Genomic DNA, 19,348 nt, shown 5'->3' on the forward strand with positions numbered 1-19,348 from the left:
GAAGCTGTTTGTGAAGAGGAAGGTACCCTGAGGATCTCGCACAGATATGACCCGGGACTGAGATGATGACCATCTTCCTTTGTGTCATGTTTGACCCCAAACACTGGAGAGGTTACTCTGATTCTCATTAAGTTCAGTTTTGTTCAGCTCCTTGATGTCAACAGAAGTCAACCACAGCCTTGATATCAGGGCCAGTCATTTTTACCTGAACTCTTGTCTCAACTTCTTTTGTTCACATCCATAGGCCATGATATAGGAGCAGCAAGTGTTTTCTTCAAACAGGTGGGATTGAATGTCAGGATTTCTCTTCTCAAGAGTGTTCAGGGAGCTAGATGACTGAACATAATTGAAGAGGGGGTGTATGGAAATTGACATTTCAGAGAGTTGAGGGCTATGAAGAATTGGATATGAAAGAGGATTTGAGACGAAGAGCAGATCAGTCATGATCTTAACGAAGGGCAAGGCAGGTTTGGGGAGTGAACGACCTGCCCCTGTTTCTGATGTTCTCCCATTCTGTTATTGGAAAGTTAGTGGGTGTTATTTTCATGGATGTTCTGTTGTTGAATGTTGCAACAGGGAGACCAGAGGATTTTGTGAGCAATCTCTGGGTGAGGTATGGGGGCTGTATTCACACTGAATCTGGGTCTACTACATGACCAACAAATGAAGCACAAGTTGCAGAGAGGGGAAGCTCTGTGAAGAGAGATGAGGGGCCTCTTTCATACCCAGTCTGGGTTTTCCAATTACATTTCCCAATTCACTTCAAACCGTGTGGGACAGTACTGAGGGGCTGAATGGTCTCCTGTGTTTCTGTGCAACAGGTTACAGGAGTAAGTAAACTCCAACTGCTCCTGTCTAGCAGGTTTGATGGGCTGAATGGAACACGGGAACATGGGACTGAGGAGCAGGAGTGGGTCATTAGATACTTTGAGACTTCTCCACCAGGCACTAAAATTATATACAGGTTGTGGTCTCAGCCCCACTTTCCTGTCTGTGTCCCATTGTGCACTTCTTTATCAAATATTTAACTAACGCAGCTTTCAATCAATGTGAACATAGAGACACGATAACCTTCCACTGAAGAGAATTCCGACTTGAAAGATCCTTTCAGAATTATTCGTCATCCCTCTTATAGAATTCGAGAGTCATGCAGACGGAAACAGACCCATTAGTCCAATCTGTTCACTCCGATCAGATATCAAATCTGATTTAGTCCCATTTACCAGCATTTGGCCAATAATACTCCTGTGATTGTACCCGCCTTGACCACTTCCTCTGACAGCACTTTCTGTACACACACCACTCTCTGTGTGAAATATTTACCTTCAGGTCCCTTCTAACTCATTCGCCCTCTCCCCTTCAACCTATGCTGTCTTGTTCTGGACTCCCCTATCCTTAGGAGCAGAACATCGCTGTTCAGAGTATCCATGCCCCTGATGATTTTATAAACCTCTATAATGCTGCCTCTCAACCTCTGACACTCCAGGGGGAAACACCTCAACGTAATCAGCCTCTCCCTATAGCTCAAGCCTCCAGTCCTGGAACATACGTGTAAGACATTTCGGCAGAAAACCGAGTTGTACACAGTTTTCTTAAAGTGGTCTCACTAACATCCTGTACAGATGCACCATACTACCACAACTCCTGTACTCAATGCTCTGACTGATTAAGGCAAATGTGTCAAATGTGTTCAGCACCACTCTGTCGACCTGCGACTCACTGCTCCAGGTAATCATGTACGTAAACATTAGAAAGTTAACATGATGGGAGTGCCAGCAGATTGGAGGACCAGTGATATATTAATCATTATTGAGATTAGATTGTGCTGGGAACATGAGCTTAACATGTCAGGAAGGGAAATCAAATCAATGGGTTCAGGGTGGTTAATATCCAGAATACTAGATACCCCGGAGTGAGTTACAATCTGGAATCTAATTGAGGGGTTCAGGGCTGTTTATATACAGAATGACAGATAGCCCAGAGTGAGTTACAGCCTAGCCTAGCATCTAATCGAGGGTTTCAGGGTGGTTTATATACAGAATAACAGATAGCCCAGAGTGAGTTACAGCCTGGAATTTAATTGAGGGGTTCAGGGTGATTTATTTACAGAATAACAGATAGCCTGGAGTGTGTTGCAGATTGGAAACTAATCGGGGGATTTAAGATGGTTTATGTACAAAATAACAGATACCCTGGAGTTAGTTAACAGCCTGGAATCTAATCGAGGGGTCCAGGGAGTTTTAGATACAGAATAACAGATAGCCCTGAGGGAGTTACAGCCTGGAATCTAATCGAGGGATATGTTAACCTTTTTATGTGAAATAACTTGTAACTGGGAGTGAGTCACAAAGTGTACTATTGGCCAAGTGGTTTCAAATCTTGACTCACATAAACATAATGCAGTCACAAACTACACAACTTTACTGACTCCCAACTTTCCTTGTTTGAGGACTATCCTCCTCTGTTTTCCCCTTTCACTGAAATTATTAATATACCTTTTATACTGCACTGCCATTCTGGTTAGAGTGCTACCTATCTCTCACATTTATGTTCAATCCTGTTGAAAGATACTTAAACCAACAGATGCACAAAGTTCCAGAAAGAGCTTTGTTCAATTGCAGGTGCATTATTTTCTTTTATTTGTAGACAACACACACTTTGAACCCACAGAAGGTCAGTGTGGGAATTGAGAAACCCTTCAATTTGGGATGAGACCAAGCCAGGCAAAATTCTGATCCAACGCTGCAAATCTACAATTCAGTGGCTGAGCTCTATCAGGTTTTGTATATTATGTTTCTCTCATATAATAGGAGCTTGGAAAGTAAGGCAGACCTTACTGGAATGTCACATTGTCTCTCCGCATTCACTGTAAACAAGTTCTGGGATTTGCATTTTAACCACCTTCAAAGAGCTGTCTCCATTTCCTATCTCTGCTAGCATCGATGAATGGAAATGGCTTTTGACACATTTCCACCTCTCCCTTGCTGAAAGTATTCTTGACACAAATCAGTCAGGCAGACATTATAGATTTGTCCACAGCCACCATTTTATATCAGCAAAACGATGACATTGAGTTTATAAATAAGGAAAAGCAAGAGAGACTGGCAACATCAATACAGTTTGAAAATATATAAAACATTGAACATGCACACAGAATCACAGACACAGGGATACAGACACCTTCCAGAAGCTGTCTCGATTTCCTATCTTGCAAGAGAATTCATGTTATGATGATGCATTCGTGCAGGACAGTAAACAGCTTTTGAGACTTTCCCCATTGTGACAGAAATTCAGCCCCAATCTGAAACTTGGAGATATGTAACAGGACAGAAATGAACCAGCAGCTTTCTGTGTTCCTGCTTCCAATGTAATATTTGACCATTTAGTTTATCTTGTCTTCGGTCTAACATTCAACAAGGATCACTTCACAGATCCAATAACAGATCCCCAGGAGTGAGTTCCAGACTGGAATCTGAGAGAGGGGTTTAGGGTTTACATACAGCATAAGAGATACCCAGGAGTGAGGGACAGAGTGGAATCTAATCGAGAGGTTTGAGTTGGTTTACATACAGAATAACAGATAACAAGTAGTGAGTCACAAAATCACGGAGTCATACAGTCATAGAGATGTACAGCATGGAAACAGACCCTTTGGTCCAACCCGTCTATGCCGACCAGATATCCTAACCTACTCTAGACTCTTTTTCAAACACTTGGCCCATCTCCCTACAAATCTTCCCATTCATATACCCATCGAGCTGCATTTTAAATGTTGCAATTGTACCAGCTTCCGCCACTTCCTCTGACAGTTCATTCCATTCATGTACCACCCTCTGAGTGAACAAGTTGCCCCTTAGGTCTCTTTCATATTACCTCTCACACTAAACCTATGCCCTCTACTTCTGGACTCCCCACCCCAAGGAAAAGGCTTTGTCTAGTTATCCTATCCATGCCCGTCATGATTTTATAAAACTCAATAAGGTCACCCCTCAGCCTCTGATGCTCCAGGGAAAACAGTCCCATCCTATTCAGCCTCTCCCTGTAGCTCAAATCCTTTAACCCTGACATCCTCCTTGTAAATATTTTACTGAACCCTTCCAAGTTTCACAACATCCTTCCGATAGGAAGGAGACCAGAATTGCACGCCATATTCCAACAGTGGCCTAACCCATGTCCAGTCCAGCCACAACATGACCTCTCAATGCCTATACTCAAAACACTAACCAATAAAGGAAAGCATACCAAACGCTGCCTTCATTATCTTATCCACCTGCCACTCTACTCTCACGGAGCTACGAACCTGCACTTCAAAGTCTCTTTGTTCAGCAACTGTCCCTCGGACCTGACCATTAAGTTTATAAATCCTGCTCAAATTTGTTTTCCCAAAATGCAGCGCCTCGTGTTTATCGAAGTGGAATAGAATTGAAGGTTTTGGGGTGTTTTTGAAACATGCCAGTCACACATAGATGGAAGTGAGTTACACGTTGGAATCTAATCGAGAGGGTTCCGGATGATTCATATAATCCCGACCGTGGGGAAACAAGCCCTTCAGCCCAACAAGACCACACTGACCCACAGAAGGATAACCCATCCAGACCCATTTCTCCACATATACCCCTGATTAATGCACCTCACCTACACATCCCTGAACACTATGGACAATTTTAACAGGGTTTGAATTGGATGGTTAATATACAAACTAACAGATACCCAGGAGTGTGATACAGACTGGAATCTAATCAAACGATTGAAGTGGCTAATGTACAGAGTCCCTTAAAATTGGAAGTCAGTTACAGATTGGAATTTTATCAAGGGGATTCGGGATGATTTTGTGTACAATAACAGATACCCCAGAGTGTGTTACAGACTGGAATCTAATCGAGGGTTTCAGTGTGGTTTCTATACAGACTAACAGGTAGTCCGAGTGAGTTACAGAGTTACAGAATCATCGGGATGTACAGCATGGAAACAGACCCTACAGTCCAACCCGTCCATGCCGACTAGATATCCCAACCCAATCTAGTTCCACCTTCCAGCACCCGGCCCATATCCCTTCAAACCCTTCCTATTCATATACTCATCCAAATTCCTCTTAAATGTTGCAATTGTACCAGCCTCCACCCCACTTCCTCTGGCAGCTCACTCTATACACATACCACCTTCTGCGTGAAAAAGTTGTCCCTTAGATCTCTTTCATATCTTTCCCCTCTCAAACTAAACCTATGCCCTCTAGTTCTGCACTCCCTTATCCCAGGGTAAACCTCGATAAGGTCACCCCTCAGCGTCCGACACTCCTGGGAAAACAGTCCCAGCCTGTTCAGCCTCTCCCTGTAGCTCAAATCCTCCAACCCTGGCAACATCCTTGTAAATGTTTTCTGAACCCTTTCAAGTTTCACAACGTCTTTCCGATAGGAAGGAGACCAGAATTGCATGCAATATTCCAAGAGTGACCTAACCAATGTCCTGTATAGCCACAACATGACCTCCCAACCCCTGTACTCGGTACTCTGACCAATAAAGGAAAGCATACCAAACGCCTTCTTCACTATCCTATCTACCTGCGACTCCACTTTCAAGGAACTATGAACCTGCACTCCAAGGTCTCTTTGTTCAGCAACACACCCTAGGACCTTACCATTAAATGTAGAAGTCCTGGTAAGATTTGCTTTCCCAAAATGCAGCCTCTCACATTTATCTGAATTAAACTCCATCTGCCACTTCTCAGCCCATTGGCCCATCTGGTCCAGATCCTCTTGGAAACTGAGGAAACCATCTTTGCTGTCCACTACACCTGCAATTTTGATGTCATCTGCAAAGTTACTAACTGTACCTCTTATGCTCGCATCCAAATCATTTATATATATGACAAAAAATAGAGGGCCCAACACTGATCCTTGTGGCACTCCACTGGTCACAGGCCTCCAGTCTGAAAAACAACTCTCCACCACCACCCTCTGTCTTCTACCTTTGAGTCAGTTCTGTATCGAAATGGCTACTTCTCCCTGTATTCCATGAGATCTAACCTTGCTAATCAGTCTCCCATGGGGAACCTTGTCGAACGCCTTACTGAAATTCATATGGATCACATCTACTGCACTGCCCTCATCAATCTTCTTTGTTACTTCTTCAAAACACTTAATCAAGTTTGTGAGACATGATTTCCCACGCACAAAGCCATGTTGACTATCCCGAATCAGTCCTTGCCTTTCCAACTTCATGTACATCCTGTCCCTCAGGATTCCCTCCAACAACTTGCCCACCACCGAGGTCAGGCTCACCAGTCTGTAGTTCCCTGGCTTGTCTTTACCGCCCTTCTTAAACAGTGGCACCACGTTTGCCAACTTCCAGTCTTCCAGCATCTCACCTGTGACTATCGATGATACAAATATCTCAGCAAGAGGCCCAGAAATCACTTTTCTAACTTCCCACAGAGTTCTCGGCTACACCTGATCAGGTCCTGGGGATTTATCCACCTTTAACCATTTCAAGACATCCAGCACTTCCTCCTCTGTATATCTGCAACATTTTGCAAGATGTCACCATCGATTTCCCTACAGTCTATATCTTCCATATCCTTTTCCACAGTAAATACTGATGCAAAATATTCATTTAAAATCTCCACCATTTTCTGTGGCTCCACACAAAGGCCGCCTTTCTGATCTTAGAGGGGCCCTATTCTCTCCCTAGTTACCCTTTGTCCTTAATATATTTGTAAAAGCACTTTGGATTCTCCTTAATTCTATTTGCCAAAGCAATCTCATGTCCTCGTTTGGTCTTCCTGATTTCCCTCTTAAGTGTACTCCAACTTCCTTTATACTCTTCTGAGGATTCACTCGATCAATCCTGTCTATACCTGACATATGCTTGCTTCTTTTTCTGAATCAAACCCTTAATTTCTTTAGTCAGCCAGCATTCCCAATTACTACCTGCCTTCCCTTTCAACCCTGACAGGAGATTGCTGCCTGGAATCTAATCGCGGGGTTCAGGGTGCTTTATGTACAGAATAACAGATAGCTCAGAGTGAGTTACAGCCTGGAATCGAATCGAGGTGTTCATGGTGGTTTATATACAGAATAACTGATAGCCCGGAGTGAGATACAGCCTGGAATCGAATAGAGGTGTTCAGGGTGGGTTATATACAGAATAACAGATAGCCCGAAGTGAGTTACAGCCTGGAATCTAATCGTGGGTTTCAGGGTGGTTTATATACAGAACAGCAGACACCCCGGAGTGATTTACAGCCTGCTATCTAATCGCGGGGTTCAGGGTGGTTTATATACAGAATAACAGATATTCTGGGGTGTGTTACAGCCTGGAATCTAATTGACGGGTTCAGGGTGATTTATATGCAGAATAACAGATACGCCGGAGTGAGTTACAGTCTGGAACCGAATCGAGGTGTTCAGCGTGGATTATATACAGAATAACAGATAGCACAGAGTGAGTTACGGCCTGGAATCTAATCGAGCGGTTCAAGGAGATTAGGATAAAAAATAACAGATAGCCCGGAGTGTGTTACTGCCTGGAAGCTAATCAATGTCTGTTCACTTTGAGATAGGACGGGTTTTGCTGAATCGAAAGTACAGCCACGGATGCCAGCTAAAGGTCAGACTGTTCCAAATGTAACAATTAGCTGGGAATTGGAAGACTGAGTTTTGGTTGCTGTTTTGACAGCAATTCAAATGCAATCAAAGAATTTAAATAATGCTCGGAATATCCGAAGCCAATGGAATTTGAATATTATTGTTCGTACACCTGGAAATCAATCAAATTATGAGAATTATTGTATCATGGGAAGTAAATAAACCTAGCAGTTGAACACTAGAGGGAGAGCTGCTGCCATCCTACAGCAGAGTAACTGCTGTAGAGCAGTGGTGCTAACTGACCATCTCAAACACTCTCTATCAAAGACACATGTTCATGTAAACCGACTTGCAGTTAAAAAAAATGACCCATGGAGATCAGCAGCTGAAAGAGTGAACACAGCGGGGAAGATAGAGACTGTGTGGTCTTGAGATTGTAACGTTTAATATGTGGGTTGTTGGAACAGCATATTTTTTACAGAGTTGGAGTCAGATAGTAAGTAGCTAAGAAAAGAGGGGCTTGTATTTGCGAATAGTTTTTGTTTAGTGTTCACTATTAAAGTTAAGAAACTAACTTGCTAATTTTTGTTTAAATAGTGGAATGCAGGAGATCTCTATCACTCATATGTTAACAGGTTACGAGATGAGGCGAGCTTTTCTGGGTGTTTGGGTTTAATTAACAAAGAGGTTCGACTCCACCTTGTAAATGTCCATTCATACTAATCCCATTTCCCTGCAGTTGGCCCATATCCTTCTAGTCCTTTCCTATCGACATATTTATCCAAATGCTTTTGAAACCGTTGTTAATGCATCCCCCTCAGCCACATCTTCTGGCAGCTCATCCACGTACCAGCCATTTATGTAAATAAATGGTGCCTCAGGTTCCCTTTTATTCCTTTCCCTTTAACCTGAAACTGATCCCCTTTCCTCCTCGATTCTCTAAACTTTAGAAAAGACTGAGAGCATTCACCCTATCCATATCCTTCATGATCTTATACAGCTCTATAAGGACTCCCTCAGTATCCTACACTCTAAAGAAAAGGTTATAGCTTGTCCAACCTCTCCCTATAACTTGGACCATTGCGTCCGGGCAATGTCCTTGTAAATTTCTTCTGCACTCTTTCTAATTACATTGTATCCTCCCTATAACAAGTTGACAAAACTGAACGCAATCCTCCAACTGCGGCCTTACCAAAGTCCTGTGTAACTGCAACATAAATTCCCAACTTCTATACTCAATGTCCTGCCTGACGAAGGCCAGTGTGCCAAAAGCCTTCTTCACTGCCCTGCCTATCTGTGACTCCACTGTCAGGGAACCGTGCACCTGAATTCCAAGGTCTCTCTGCCCATTACACCCCTTAAGGCCCGCCCATTCACCGTGAAACTCCTGCCTTGATTTGAGATTCCAAACTGAAAGACCTCGCACATCTATATTAAATTCCATTTGCCATTTCTCAGCCCACTTCCCCACCTGATTAAGGTCCTGCTGCAATTTCTGATAAACGTCCTCACTGATCATGCTGCCATTTATTTTAGTGTCTTACTTATCATGCCTTGTATATTCTCATCCAAATCATAGATAACAAAAAGCTATGGACCCAACCTCCAGTCTAACAAGCTTCCTACCATCAACCCAACTGTGTATCCAATTGGCCAGTTCCCCCAGTATTCTACGTGATGGAACCTTCCAGAGCAGCCTGCCATGTGGAAACTTATCATAGGCCATACTGAAATCCATAGAGACTACGTTAACCGCTCTGCCCTCATTAACCTTCTTGATCGCTTCACCAAAGGACTCTAAGAAATTTGAGAAGCATGATCTCCCACTCACAAGTCTATGCTGACTGCTCCGAATCAAACCCTGTGTAAGTAATGGGAGCAGTCAATGGTATGCTGTCCTTCATTGTAAGATGATTCGAGTACATAAGTAAAGCCATCTTCCTGCTGTTGCAGAGCCTTGCTGAGAGAGCATTAGGGGCACTCTCTACTACAGATTTGATCTCCTTTGTAAGGAATGATCTCCTTACCACAGACACAGGTGATGGTAACATGAGGATAGAGTGAATAAGCTGAGTGTTAAAACTGGAGAGCTGTGAGAGATGAAGAAATAGTGACGCTGAAACACGAGGAGTGGCAGCGATCACTTATTTCCAAAACAGACATTGATAGGGAGAGAAATTCCATACTTTACTCAGGATTAATTGGTTTGATTTATTGTCACGTGTACCTCAGTACAGGGAAACACTTTGTTTATGAGCAGTGGAGGAAGATCATAGTAAGCATGGCCAGACAGATCATAGGGTGGAAATAGACTTGGACAGAGTAAGGCACACAGGTTATACTGCACAGGACATGCACTAGACAAGATCAACATGAACAAGACCAGCATTATTTGAACTTAGAGAGTCCATTCATCAGCCTAACGTGACTTTCCTAATAGTTTATTTGCCTAAATTAACTCTCCCCATGTTATTGTGCAGTCGTCGTGTGAACCCTGTACTGCACGTCAGGTTGCTCACAATCCCCAACAGCAGCCACAATACCTCCGTCTGAAACAGGTAGCCATTCCCTCCAGCTTCCGCCCTACATAGAGAACACCAGTCTGTCTTCTTGGAGATGAAAGATGCCTTCTTGAGACTTTGCACTAAATATATGGCTTCCCTCCTCACCACTAGAAAACCATGTTAAAGACCCACATGTGTATCATGAGCAACGGAGCCAGGAGGAACAACGTGGAACAGTCTGTCTGCGCAGCCTCTGCTCCACTTGATCATCATGTTAGAGCATCAATCTGGAGACACGTAAGACTGCCGATGCTGGAGATCAGAGTAGAGAGTCGATTGCTGGAAAAGCACAGCGGGTCAGACAGCATCCTTGAAGCAGGAGAATCGACGTATTGGGCATAAGGCATTCATCAGGAATCAGCATCAATTACCTCATTCTGCCCCTGTGTAAGTGCATTGAGGTGGGAGTGGCCTCCTGCTGTTCCTGTATAAGTGACACAAGGGACAGACTGGCTTCTTCCTTGTCCAATTGGACAGGGCCAAAGGCCTGACTGGGTTATCCCTGGTTTCTGTTTGACAGCTCGATGTACTGACAAGTGTGATGGTGCTGCAGCTTTAAGAGGTTATTTTGTCCGGGTTTCTTTTATGAGAGAGATTGAACGATCGTTACTAAGCTGGCTAGTTAAGACCACTTGAGTAACAGCTAGGGAGGCCTTGGGTTTATTTTAATGCAGCGTGAATGGGTGTGGCCAGCTGTCACAGATTAGGATCTCTGGGTTTTGGTTTCTCAGTAACATCAGAAACTATGGGGTCTCCACAGAGTTGGAAGCTTCAGTGAATGTCTCCTGGTTGCTACTCTCTCTGAATTTTCTCTTGGTGCTGTTTTTAATTCCTGGATTGGAGAAATGTTTGTGACATTCTGTGTCTGAATATTTCTTTTTGCCAAGGGCTGTGTTTATGGGATTTCCCTATATTGGAACAGTTCATTAGTAATAGTTCCTAGATCTATTCTTCTGTTAAGCTGTCCAATAGAATTATGTAATTCTAATTTCCTCTTTCTGTGGTGTTATTTCTTCTTCCATGTTGAAATGGATGGTATTTTGCTTACCACCGAGTAGTTTGACCAGTCACATTGCATCTGGAACGGACACTTTTCATTTCCTTTAAAATAAGAAAACATAAAGGTCTAGGCTGTTGCCGTCAAATATTTTCGAGGGGCTCTGGTGTGGTCCATCACACTGGACACCTTCTCTTCCTGAGTAATAGGCTGGAGGCACGAATGGGCTATCCCTGTTCTCCAATAATGTCATGGGCTGAATGGCTTCCTCATATTCCTGTGAAACCAGCGTGAGGTGCTGAATGAACTCTTGTTTTAGTGTGGAAATGTGCAGTGTCAGGCAGTGCTGTTACATGAATGTTACAGACACTTTAACAGCACAAGTCTCAATGGAGTCTGGGTTTGCTGCACATGGACACAGACCAGTTCAGGAACTGACGGGGGACAAAATGTTCTGAACATTGTTGAATCTTCAGTGACCATCCCGGATTCTGATCTTATGGTTGGGAAGTTGGGGGTGTGGAGACATTGATGAAGCAGCTGAAGATGTTTGTGGAGACGAAGCTACCCTAAGGATCTCCCACAGAGCTGACCCAGGACAGAGATGATGAACATCTTCCTTTGTGCCATGTTTGACTCCAAACACTGGAGAGTTTACTCTGATTCCCATTAAGTTCATCTCCTTGATGTCAACAGAAATCAACCATTGTCTTGATATCAGGGCCAGACATTTTTACCGGGAACCTTGTCTAAACCTCTTTTGTTCATATCAATAAACCATGATATAGGAGCAGCACGTGTTTTCTTCAAACAGCTGGGATTGAATGTCAGGATTTCTCTTCTCAAGGGTGTTCGGGGAGCGAGATGACTGAAAGTATTTGAAGAGGAGGTCGATGGATATTGACCTGTCAGAGAGGTGAGGGCTATAAAGAATAGGGTATGAAAGAGGATTTGAGGCCAGAAGCAGATCAGCCATGATCTTCGTGAAGGGCAAGGCAGGTTTGGGGAGTGAACGACATTCCCCTGTTTCTGATGTTCTCACATTCTGTTATTGGCAAGTTAGTGGGTGTTATTTTTATGAATTTTCTGGTATTGCATATTGCAGTCAGGGAGAACAGATGGTTTGGTGAGCCATCTCTGGGTGAGGTATTGGGGCTGTTTTCACAGTGAATCTGGGTCTACAACATGACCAACAAATGGAGCTCAAGCTGCAGATAGGGGAAGCTTTCTAAAGAAAGATGAGGGGCCTCTTTCATACCCAGCTTGGATTTTCCAATTACATTTCTCAAATCATCTCAAAGCATGTGTGACAGTCTTGAGGGACTGAATGGTCTCTTCTGGTTCTGTGCACCAGTTTATAGGAGCAAGTGGCCTCCAACTGTTCCTGTCTAGCAGGTATGAGGGGCTGAATGGCACACAGGAACATGGGACTGAGGAGCAGGAGTGGGTCATTAGATACTTTGAGCCTTCTCCAACAGGCAGTAAGATTGTGGCTGATCAGGTTGGGGTCTCAGCCCCACTTTCCTGTCTGTATCCCATTATCCGTGACTCACGTCTTTGTCAAATATTTAACTAAGGCAGCTTTCAATCAATGTGAACCTAGAGTCACGATAAACTTCCAGAGAAGAGAAGTACGACTTGAAAGGACCTTACAGAATTTTTCATCATCCCTCTTATAGAATCAGAGTCATGCAGAACGAAAGCAGACCCGTTAGTCCAATCTGTTCACTCCGATCAGATATCAACTCTGATCCAGTCCCATTTGCCAGCATTTGGTAAATGTCCCTCCTCTTTCAGATACTTTTCAAATGTGCGATTGTAACCGCCTTTAGCCCGTCCTCTGACAGCACTTTCTGTACACACCACTCTCTGTGTGAAACATTTATCTTCAGGTCCCTTCTAAATCAATCCCCCTAGCCTTCAACCTATGCCCTCTTATTCTGGACACCCCTATCCTGGAGAGCAGAACGTGGCTGTTCAGAATATCCATGCCCCTGATGGTTTTATAAACCTCTATAATGTCACCCTTCAGCCTCTGACACTCCAGGGGGAAACACCTCAACCTAATCAATCTCTCCCTATATCTCAAACCTCCAGTCCTGGAACATTTCTGCAGAAAACCGAGTTGTACACAGTATTCTCAAAGTGGCCTCACCAACATCCTGTACAGATGCAACATACCACCACAACTCCTATACTCAATGCTCTGACTGATTAAGGCAAATGTGCCAAATGTGTTCTTTCCCACTCTGTCTACCTGTGACTCCACGTTCAAGGAACAATGCACCTGCAGCCCTATGCCCCTTTGTTTCACAACATGCCCCAGGACCTGACCATGAAGTATATAATGTCTGCCCTGATTTGCCTTCCCAAAATGCAAAGCTTCATATTTATCTAAATTAAACTTCATCTGTCCATCCTTGCCCCTTTGTCCCATCTAATTGTGATCTCGTTGTACTCTGAGATAATCTACTACACCACCTTTCTGATGTCATCTGTATACTTACTAACTATTGCCCCAATATTCACATCTAAATCCTTTACATAAATGATGAAATGCAGTGAACTCAGTACTGATTCTTGCAGCACACTGATGCTCACAAGCCTCCAGGCTGAAAAATATACCCCTTCTTTCACGCCATTTGTGACTAGCTTCCTCTGTATCCCATGTGACTGAAACTTACTAATCTGTCTACCAATCAGAATGAAATACTAGCTATGAAGGCCCGGCTGAGTAGGCGAGGTTCATTTTCACTAGAAAAAAGTAGATTGAGGGGGGACATGATTAACGTTTGCAAAATCACGAAGGGTATAGCCAGGGTGGATAGAGACCAGCTTTTTCCCTGGTTGAAGGTGGGTGGCACGGTGGCACAGTGTTTAGTACTGCTGCCTCATAGCACCAGAGAACCGGGTGCATTTCCCGCCTCAGGCGACTGACTGGGTGGAGTTTGCACGTTCTCCCCGTGTCTGCGTGGGTTTCCTCCAGGTGCTCCGGTTTCCTCCCACAGTCCAAAGATGTACAGGGCAGGTGAATTGGCCATGCTAAATTACCCGTAGTGTTAGGTAAGGGGTAGATGTAGATGTAGGGGTATGGGTGGGTTACGCTTCGGCGGGGCGGTGTGGACTTGTTGGGCCGAAGGGCCTGTTTCCACACTGTAAGTAATCTAATCTAATAACGAGAGGTCGTGCTTTCAAAGTGAGAGGTGGAAAGTTTAAGGGGGATACACGTGGTAAGTACTTCACACAGAGGGTGGTGGACATTTGGAACACATTGCTAGCAGAGGTTGTAGAGGCAGGCACGGTAGATTCATTTAAGATGTGTCTGGACAGATGCATGAGTAGGTGGGGAGCAGAGAGATACAGATGCTTAGGAATTGACCGACAGATTTAGACAGTACATTCGGATCGGATCAGGCTTGGAGGGCGAAGGGCCTGTTCCTGGGCTGTAAATTTTCTTTGGGCTTTGTTCTTTAAAAGAACACTTTGCTGAAGTCCATATAGACAATGTCTACCAAACTGCCTTCATCAATCTTCTTTGTCACCTCTTCAAAAACTCAATCAAATTAATGAGACATGATTTCCCATGCAGAAAGCCACGTTGTCTACCCCGATCAGCCCTTGCCTTCCCAAATGTATGTAAATGCTATCCCTCAGAATCCCCTCCAACAACTTACCCACCACTGACATCAGGCTCACCGGTCGATAGTTCCCCAGCTTTTTGGGTCACTGTTTCCTTTTCTAGTCCCACTCCTCCACTGCTCACAACAAATATTAAATGTAACCAGATTGGTGATATGGTCGATGATATCGGTCTCAGACCGGGTCAGGGTCAGTTTTAGGAACAAGTCAGGCTAGTTTCTTTAATCTGCTCAAATAGCACGTTTATGATCCAGAGCAATGTTACTCAAACTATGGTGGAAAGATGAATGGCAAACTGTTTGGGTATTGCAATTATATAATCAATATTTCCCTTTCTAAAAATACTGACACACACACACACACACACACACGCACACATACACACACTGACACACACACACACACAGACACACACACATACACACACACACAGACACATACACGCACATACACATACACACACTGACACACACAGACGCACACACACACAGACACACACACACTGACACACACACATACACACACACAGACACACACACACACACACTGACACACACACACAGGCACACACACATATACAGGCACACACACTGGCACACACACACTGACACACACACTGACAAACACAATTTTAACTTGAAAGAACTTGGTCCAAATATTATTGGAACTCATGACAAAGGAAAAATTGTGAGATTGTCCAAAACGTTATTCTGCTTCTGAAGATATTGTACTCACACAAGCTGCTAGCAATGAGATTTCATCCTGGGAGAGTTTGGATTTGGCTGAACGCCCTTTGCTTTAGGCAGTGAATAGATTCCAGTGAATTCTGGTTCGGGATCGTCCAAAGGGTAGCACGGTGGTTAGCACTGCTGCCTCGCAGCACCAGGGACGTGGGGTCGATTCCAGCCTTGGGTGACTGTCTGTGTGGAGTTTGCACATTCTCCCCTTATCGATGTGAGCTTTTAATGGGTGATCCAGTTTCCTACCACAAACTGTGTCGGTTCGGTGGATTGGTCATGCTAAATTGTCCGCAGTGTTCAGGGATTTCTAGGTTATGTGAATTAGTCAGGGGTAAGTATAGGGGGAAGGTTGTTATGGACTTGTTGGGTCGAAGGGCAGTCCTGTGGAACTGCAACATAAATTCCCAACTTCTATACTCAATGTCCTGCCTGACGAAGGCCAGTGTGTCAAAAGCCTTCTTCACTGCCCTGCCTATCTGTGACTCCACTCTCAGGGAACCGTGCACCTGAATTCCAAGGTCTCTCTGCCCAATACACCCCTTAAGGCCCGCCCATTCACTGTGAAACTCCTACCTTGATTTGAGATTCCAAACTGCAAGACCGCGCACATCTATATTAGATTACATTTGCCATTTCTCAGCTCACTTCCCCACCTGATTATTGTCCTGCTGCAATTTCTGAGAAACGTCCTCACTGATCATGCTGCCATTTATTTTAGTGTCTTACTAATCATGCGTTGTATATTCTCATCCAAATCATAGATAACAAAAAGCTATGGACCCAACCTCCAGTCTAACAAGCTTCCTACCATCAACCCAACTGTGTATCCAATTGGCCAGTTCCCCCAGTATTCTACGTGATGGAACCTTCCAGAGCAGCCTGCCATGTGGAAACTTATCATAGGCCATACTGAAATCCAAAGAGACTACGTTTACCGCTCTGCCCTCATTAACCTTCTTGATCACTTCACCAAAGGACTCTAAGAAATTTGAGAAGCATGATCTCCCACTCACAAGTCTATGCTGACTGCTCCGAATCAAACCCTGTGTAAGTAATGGGAGCAGTCAATGGTATGCTGTCCTTCATTGTAAGATGATTCGAGTACATAAGTAAAGCCATCTTCCTGCTGTTGCAGAGCCTTGCTGAGAGAGCATTAGGGGCACTCTCTACTACAGATTTGATCTCCTTTGTAAGGAATGATCTCCTTACCACAGACACAGGTGATGGTAACATGAGGATAGAGTGAATAAGCTGAGTGTTTAATCTGTAGAGCTGTGAGAGATGAAGAAATGGTGACGCTGAAACACGAGGAGTGGCAGTGATCACTTATTTCCAAAACAGACATTGATAGGGAGAGAAATTCCATACTTTACTCAGGATTAATTGGTTTGATTTATTGTCACGTGTACCTCAGTACAGGGAAACACTTTGTTTATGAGCAGTGGAGGAAGATCATAGTAAGCATGGCCAGACAGATCATAGGGTGGAAATAGACTTGGACAGAGTAAGGCACACAGGTTATACTGCACAGGACATGCACTAGACAACATCAACATGAACAACATCACCATTATTTGAACTTAGAGAGTCCATTCATCAGTCTAACGTGACTTTCCTAATAGTTTATTTGCCTAAATTAACTCTCCCCATGTTATTGTGCAGTCGTCGTGTGAACCCTGTACTGAACGTCAGGTTGCTCACAATCCCCAACAGCAGCCACAATACCTCCGTCTGAAACAGGTAGCCATTCCCACCAGCTTCCGCCCTACATAGAGAACACCAGTCTGTCTTCTTGGAGATGAAAGATGCCTTCTTGAGACTTTGCACTAAACATATGGCTTCCCTCCTCACCACTAGAAAACCATGTTAAAGTCCCACATGTGTATCATGAGCAACGGAGGCAGGAGGAACAACGTGGAACAGTCTGTCTGTGCAGCCTCTGCTCCACTTGATCATCATGTTAGAGCATCAATCTGGAGACACGTAAGACTGCCGATGCTGGAGATCAGAGTAGAGAGTCGATTGCTGGAAAAGCACAGCGGGTCAGACAGCATCCTTGAAGCAGGAGAATCGACGTATTGGGCATAAGGCATTCATCAGGAATCAGCATCAATTACCTCATTCTGCCCCTGTGTAAGTGCATTGAGGTGGGAGTGGCCTCCTGCTGTTCCTGTATAAGTGACACAAGGGACAGACTGGCTTCTTCCTTGTCCAATTGGACAGGGCCAAAGGCCTGACTGGGTTATCCCTGGTTTCTGTTTGACAGCTCGATGTACTGACAAGTGTGATGGTGCTGCAGCTTTAAGAGGTTATTTTGTCCGGGTTTCTTTTATGAGAGAGATTGAACGATCGTTACTAAGCTGGCTAGTTAAGACCACTTGAGTAACAGCTAGGGAGGCCTTGGGTTTATTTTAATGCAGCGTGAATGGGTGTGGCCAGCTGTCACAGATTAGGATCTCTGGGTTTTGGTTTCTCAGTAACATCAGAAACTATGGGGTCTCCACAGAGTTGGAAGCTTCAGTGAATGTCTCCTGGTTGCTACTCTCTCTGAATTTTCTCTTGATGCTGTTTTTAATTCCTGGATTGGAGAAATGTTTGTGACATTCTGTGTCTGAATATTTCTTTTTGCCAAGGGCTGTGTTTATGGGATTTCCCTATATTGGAACAGTTCATTAGTAATAGTTCCTAGATCTATTCTTCTGTTAAGCTGTCCAATAGAATTATGTTATTCTAATTTCCTCTTTCTGTGGTGTTATTTCTTCTTCCAAGTTGAAATGGATGGTACTTTGCTTACCACCGAGTAGTTTGACCAGTCACATTGCATCTGGAACGGACACTTTTCATTTCCTTTAAAATAAGAAAACATAAAGGTCTAGGCTGTTGCCGTCAAATATTTTCGAGGGGCTCTGGTGTGGTCCATCACACTGGACTCCTTCTCTTCCTGAGTAATAAGCTGGAGGCACGAATGGACTATCCCTGTTCTTCTCCAATAATGTCATGGGCTGAATGGCTTCCTCGTATTCCTGTGAAACCAGCGTGAGGTGCTGCATGAACTCTTGTTTTACTGTGGCAATGTGCAGTGTCAGGCAGTGCTGTTACATGAATGTTACAGACACTTTAACAGGACAAGTCTCAATAGAGTCTGGGTCTTGCTGCACATGGACACAGACTAGTTCAGCAGCTGACGGGGGACAAAACGTTCTGAACATTGTAGAATCTTCAGTGACGATCCCCACTTCTGATCTTATGGTGGGGAAGGTGGGGGCGGGGAGACATGCATGAAGCAGCTGAAGATGTTTGTGAAGAGGAAGCTACCCTGAGGATCTGCCACAGAGCTGATCCAGGACTGAGATGATGAACATCTTCCTTTGTGCCATGTTTGACTCCAAACACTGGAAAGGTTACTCTAATTCCCATTAAGTTCAGCTCCTTGATGTCAACAGAAATCAACCATTGTCTTGATATCAGGGCCAGTCATTTTTACCGGGAAACTTGTCGAAACCTCTTTTGTTCATATCAATAAACCATGATATAGGAGCAGCACGTGTTTTCTTCAAACAGCTGGGATTGAATGCCAGGATTTCTCTTCTCAAGAGTGTTTGGGGAGCGAGATGACTGAAAGTATTTGAAGAGGAGGTCGATGGATATTGACCTGTCAGAGAGGTGAGGGCTATAAAGAATAGGGTATGAAAGAGGATTTGAGGCCAGAAGCAGATCAGCCATGATCTTCGTGAAGGGCAAGGCAGGTTTGGGGAGTGAACGACATTCCCCTGTTTCTGATGTTCTCACATTCTGTTATTGGCAAGTTAGTGGGTGTTATTTTTA

This window comes from Chiloscyllium punctatum, chromosome 31, assembly GCF_047496795.1.
Source record: "Chiloscyllium punctatum isolate Juve2018m chromosome 31, sChiPun1.3, whole genome shotgun sequence".
NCBI lineage: Eukaryota > Metazoa > Chordata > Chondrichthyes > Orectolobiformes > Hemiscylliidae > Chiloscyllium > Chiloscyllium punctatum.